This window comes from Salvelinus fontinalis, chromosome 32, assembly GCF_029448725.1.
Source record: "Salvelinus fontinalis isolate EN_2023a chromosome 32, ASM2944872v1, whole genome shotgun sequence".
NCBI classification, from domain to species: Eukaryota; Metazoa; Chordata; class Actinopteri; order Salmoniformes; family Salmonidae; genus Salvelinus; species Salvelinus fontinalis.
Window position 1 is genome coordinate 4,982,504 of NC_074696.1, and position 6,296 is coordinate 4,988,799.

Below are 6,296 nucleotides of genomic sequence, written 5' to 3' on the forward strand. Positions count from 1 at the left end.
TGTGTACTCTCTGTTTAGAGCCAAATAGCATTCTAGTTTGCTCAGTTTGATTTCTTTCCAATTTGTAAAGTAATTATCTTTTTTTGTTTTCTCATGAATTGGTTGGGTCTAGTTGTGTTGCTGTCCTGGGGCTCTGTGGGGTGTGTTTGTGAACAAAGCCAGCTTGCACAGAGGCCTCTTCTCCAGGTTATCTCTCGGTAAGTGATGGCTTTGTTATGGAAGGATTAGAAAAAAAAAAGAAAAATCTGGATTTTGATCATTAGCGGGTATCAGCCTTATTCTGCTCTGCGTGTATTATATGGTGTTTTACATTGTACACATGGGATATGTTTGCAGAATTCTGCATGCAGAGTCTAAATTTGGTGTTTGTCCCAAGGCTATGCTCACTGAGTACATAGTCAAAGTTTTCCTTAAGTTGGATCAGTCCAAACCGCACATTTGTTTGTGATTGTATGATGTTTGCACGCATATTCCACGGTAGTTATTGGGGTCAAATTTGTCTCCACTTTTGTGGATTAGTGTGATCAGTCCTTGGTTCCAAATATTGGGTAAGATGCCAGAGCTAAGGATGATGTTGAAGAGTTTAAGAATAGCCAATTGGAATTTGTGGTCTACAGTGATCCCTCGCCACTTCGCGGTTCACTTATCGCGGATTCGCTATTTCGCGGATTTTCATAAAGCATTTTTTTTTTTTTTTTGGTGCATTGTGCTCTGCATTCTGATTCGCTAAAAACTCACTCCCGCTTCTTGTATCAAAACATGCTACGAATTGGACACGAGAGATGAGGAGGAAGGACTAACGCTTGGTCGCTTAGCAACCATGGTGCGAATGGCCACTGAACTTAAGCGAGTAGCTGAGGAATGGGACCCTTTGATGAGCCGTTCATTACAGTTCTCCAACGTAATCGATGGTGGCATGTCGGTGTACAAGGATCTTTTTGCAAAGAAGAAAAAAGAGCGACAACAGCTGCCTATCACTATGTTCTTCTCCCGAACAAACACACCTGCACCGCTGGCTTCAGAAGAAGAGAACACTGCAGAGCGCAGTCAGGATGCAGCGGCCCAGTCTGAAGAGCAGTGAAACGGCCTACACGTGAGTCACTGTATTTGTATACATGTAATAGTTGCTAATTGTAAAAAAAAAAAAAGTTTTCTATTTCGCGGATTTCACTTATCGCGGGTCATTTTCGGAACGTAACCCCCGCGATAAACGAGGGATTACTGTATATATTTTATAATTTCACTCATCATCACCACAGGCCTTTTTGGGTTGGAGGTTTGTGGTTTGACCTGTAGTTCATTCAAGGTAATTGGAGGATCCAGTGGGTTCTGGTAGACTTTAATAGTTGATTCTAAGATTTGTATTTGATCATGTATATGTTTTAGCTGTTTGTTCTTTGTTATAGAGCCAAATAGACTGGAGAAGTGGTTCATCCTCACATCTCTGTTTTGGATAGATAACTCTTCGTGTTGTTGTTTGTTTAGAGTTTTCCAATTTTCCCAGAAGTGGTTAGATTCTATAGATTGTGGATATAAAACTCTTTGTGTTGTTTCTTTAGTGTTTTCCAACTTTTCAATTTTCCCAGATTAGTCTATGGATTCTTCAATTACATTGAGCTGATTTCTGACGTGATGTTCCTTCTTTTTCCGTAGTGTATTTCTGTATCGTTTTAGGGATTCACCATAGTGAAGGTTCAGGTTTTGTGGTCTCTATGCTTTTGGTTGGATAGTTTTCTCAAATACGTTCTTAAGTTTTTGCATTTTTCATCAAACCGTTTGTCATTGTTGTTAATTTTCTTCGGTTTTCTTTTTAAGATTTTTAGATTTGATATGGAAGCGGAGAGGTCAAATATACTGTTAAGATTTTCTACTGTCAGGTTTACACCTTCACTATTGCAGTGGAACATTTTACCCAGGAAGTTGTCTAGAAGGGATTGAATATGTTGTTGCCTAATTGTTTTTTGGTAGGTTTCCAAACTGCATTCCTTCCATCTATAGCATTTCTTAATGTTACTCAGTTCCTTTGGCTTTGATGCCTCATGATTGAGCATAGCTCTGTTCAAATAGACAGTGATTTTGTCTGGTCTGATAGGGGTGTCAGTGGGCTGAATATGAACACTATGAGAGACTCTGGGTTGAGGTCAATGATAAAGCCAACTACAGTTCTACTGCCAAGAGATGAGCTTAGGTGTACCTACCATAGGAGTCCCCTCGATGCCACTCTCTCTCTCTCTCTCTCTCTCTCTCTCTCTGCTCTCTCTCTCTCTGCTCTCTCTCTCTCTGCTCTCTCTCTCTCTCTCTGCTCTCTCTCTCTCTCTGCTCTCTCTCTCTCTATTCTATCTCTGCTTTCTCTTTCTGTCTCTATCTCTATTTCTCTCTATTCTCTCTCTCTTTAATCTCTCTTTCGCTGCTCTCTCTGCTCTCTCCCTCTCTCTCTCTATTCTCTCTCTGCTTTTTCTTTCTGTCTATGCTCTCAGTCTCTTTTTAATCTCTCTTCCTTTCTCTTCGTCGCTCCCTAGTTTGTCTCAGTGCGTAATCCCTGTTCAGTGTGGATTAGTGACGTGTTGTCTCTGGATTAGTGTGTTATTGTCTCGGAGACACTGTCACCATGTGTGTACGTGTGTTTGTAAGTGTGTGTACATGTGTGTGCACCTTTGTTTGCACTTTTGTGTGTGTGTGTGTGTGTGTGTACGTGTGTACATATGGGTATGCTTGTGTGTGTGTGTGTGTGTGTGTGTGTGTGTGTGTGTGTGTGTGTGTGTGTGTGTGTGTGTGTGTGTGTGTGTGTGTGTGTGTGTGTGTGTGTGTGTGTGTGTGTGTGTGTGTGTGTGTGTGTGTGTGTGTGTGTGTGTGTGTGTGTGTTAGAGAGAGAGGGCCTCCTTAATGGTCCCTTGATACCAATGTGTGGTGACGGTAATGTGAAGGGAGGGGTCAGAGTCCTTACTGTTATTTCAGTTTATTTCATTAATGTGTGATTTTCTGTCTGTATCTCACGATATCACAGGATGTGTTCTTGTAAGGAAAGCAATTATCTGTGAAGATCAGACAATAACACCACATCTAATCTAATGACTGCGAGCTTGTGTCTGTACTGTGTCTGTACTGGGTCTGTACTGTGATGTGTCTGTACTGTGTCTGTGCTGTGATGTGTCTGTACTGTGTCTGTGCTGTGATGTGTCTGTACTGTGTCTGTGATGTATCTGTGTTGCATCAGTACTGTGTCTGTGCTGCATCAGTACTGTGTCTGTGATGTGTCTGTGCTGTGTCTGTACTGTGTCTGTGTTGCATCAGTACTGTGTCTGTACTGTGTCTGTACTGCGTCTGTACTGTGTCTGTACTGTGTCTGTGTTGCATCAGTACTGTGTCTGTACTGTGTCTGTGCTGTGTCTGTACTGTGTCTGTACTGTGTCTGTACTGTGTCTGTACTGTGTGTGTGTACTGTGTCTGTACTGTGTCTGTACTGTGTCTGTACTGTGTCTGTACTGTGTGCGTGTACTGTGTCTGTACTGCGTCTGTACTGTGTATGTACTGTGTCTGTACTGTGTCTGTACTGTGTCTGTGTTGCATCAGTACTGTGTGTGTACTGTGTGTGTGCTGTGTCTGTACTGTGTCTGTACTGTGTCTGTACTGTGTCTGTACTGTGTGTGTGTACTGTGTCTGTACTGTGTCTGTACTGTGTCTGGACTGTGTCTGGACTGTGTGCGTGTACTGTGTCTGTACTGCGTCTGTACTGTGTCTGTACTCTGTCTGTACGTTGTCTGTACTCTGTCTGTACTGTGTCTGTGCTGTGATGTGTCTGTACTGTGTCTGTGATGTATCTGTGTTGCATCTGTACTGTGTCTGTACTGTGTCTGTACTGTGTCTGTACTGTGTCTGTACTGTGTCTGTGCTGTGTCTGTGATGTGTCTGTGATGTGTCTGTGATGTGTCTGTACTGCGTCTGTACTGTGTCTGTGCTGTGTCTGTACTGTGTCTATGTTGCATCAGTACTGTGTCTGTGTTGCATCAGTACTGTGTCTGTGCTGTGTCTGTGTTGCATCAGTACTGTGTCTGTACTGTGTCTGTACGGTGTCTGTGCTGTGACTGTACTGTGTCTGTGCTGTGTCTGTACTGTGTCTGTACTGTGTCTGTACTGTGTCTGTACTGTATCTGTACTGTGTCTGTACTGTGTCTGTAATGTGTCTGTACTGTGTCTGTATGTATCTGTACTGTGTCTGTACTGTGTGTGTACTGTGTCTATACTGCGTCTGTACTGCGTCTGTACTGCGTCTATACTGCGTCTGTACTGTGTCTATACTGTGACTGTACTGTGTCTGTACTGTGTCTGTACTGTGTCTGTACTGTGTCTGTATGTATCTGTACTGTGTCTGTACAGTGTCTGTATGTATCTGTACTGTGTCTGTACAGTGTCTGTACAGTGTCTGTACTGTGTCTGTACTGTGTCTGTACTGTGTCTGTACTGTGTGTGTATTGTGTCTGTACAGTGTCTGTATGTATCTGTACTGTGTCTGTACAGTGTCTGTACTGTGTCTGTACTGTGTGTGTACTGTGTCTATACTGCGTCTTTACTGCGTCTGTACTGCGTCTGTACTGCGTCTGTACTGCGTCTGTACTGCGTCTGTGCTGTGTCTGTACTGTGTCTGTACTGTGTCTGTACTGTGTCTGTACTGTGTCTGTGCTGTGTCTGTACTGTGTCTGTACTGTGTCTGTACTGTGTCTGTATGTATCTGTACTGTGTCTATATGTATCTCTACTGTGTCTGTACTGTAGCTGTGCTGTGTCTGTACTGTGTCTGTAATATCTTTGCGCTGGCTAATGATGATCTACTGTATCTTGTCCATCTATGGTTTCTCTCTGTGACTGCTGATGTGAGAGGACATTATAGGTGAGTTGAATATGGTTGAACGAGGCTGAGGGGCGTGTTAGGGTATATTTTCGTTCCCCTGTCCAGACCTCTCAGATCAGCTGTCAGAGGAGAACGGACTCTATGACCCAGAACGCTGCAGTCAGACATGACAGAGAACTCTTCAGACGGTTTCAGATCTCCAGATGAAATAGAGAGGTAGAGAGAGAGGGAAGGAGAGAGGGAAGGAGAGAGGGAAGGAGAGAGGGAAGGAGAGAGGGAAGGAGAGAGGGAAGGAGAGAGGGAAGGAGAGAGGTAGAGAGAGAGGGAAGGAGAGAGGGAAGGAGAGAGGGAAGGAGAGGGGGAAGGAGAGAGGGAAGGAGAGAGGGAAGGAGAGAGGGAAGGAGAGAGGGAAGGAGACAGGGAAGGAGAGAGGGAAGGATGGAGGGAAGGAGAGAGGGAAGGATGGAGGGAAGGAGAGAGGGAGAGAGAGAAGGAGAGAGGGAAGGAGAGAAAAGAGAGGACCTGGACTCTGTGATGATTATTATGATGATGGAGATGAAGAATGGATGTTCTTAAAAAGAAGGAGAGAGTGATACAGAGAATGGGATGGACTGAAAGAGAGAGAGAGAGAGTGATACAGAGAATGGGATGGACTGAAAGAGAGAGAGAGAGAGTGATACAGAGAATGGGATGGACTGAAAGAGAGAGAGAGAGAGTGATACAGAGAATGGGATGGACTGAAAGAGAGAGAGAGAGAGAGAGAGAGTGATATAGAGAATGGGATGGACTGAAAGAGAGAGAGAGAGTGATATAGAGAATGGGATGGACTGAAAGAGAGAGAGAGAGAGTGATACAGAGAATGGGATGGACTGAAAGAGAGAGAGAGAGAGAGAGAGAGTGATATAGAGAATGGGATGGACTGAAAGAGAGAGAGAGAGTGATATAGAGAATGGGATGGACTGAAAGAGAGAGAGAGAGTGATACAGAGAATGGGATGGACTGAAAGAGAGAGAGAGAGTGATATAGAGAATGAGATGGACTGAAAGAGAGAGAGAGAGAGTGATACAGAGAATGGGATGGACTGAAAGAGAGAGAGAGAGTGATACAGAGAATGGGATGGACTGAAAGAGAGAGAGAGAGAGTGATATAGAGAATGGGATGGACTGAAAGAGAGAGAGAGTGATATAGAGAATGGGATGGACTGAAAGAGAGAGAGAGAGAGAGAGTGATATAGAGAATGGGATGGACTGGAAGAGAGAGAGAGAGAGTGATGTAGAGAATGGGATGGACTGAAAGAGAGAGAGAGAGTGATATAGAGAATGGGATGGACTGAAAGAGAGAGAGAGAGAGAGAGTGATACAGAGAATGGGATGGACTGAAAGAGAGAGAGAGAGTGATATAGAGAATGGGATGGACTGAAAGAGAGAGAGAGTGATATAGCGAATGGGATG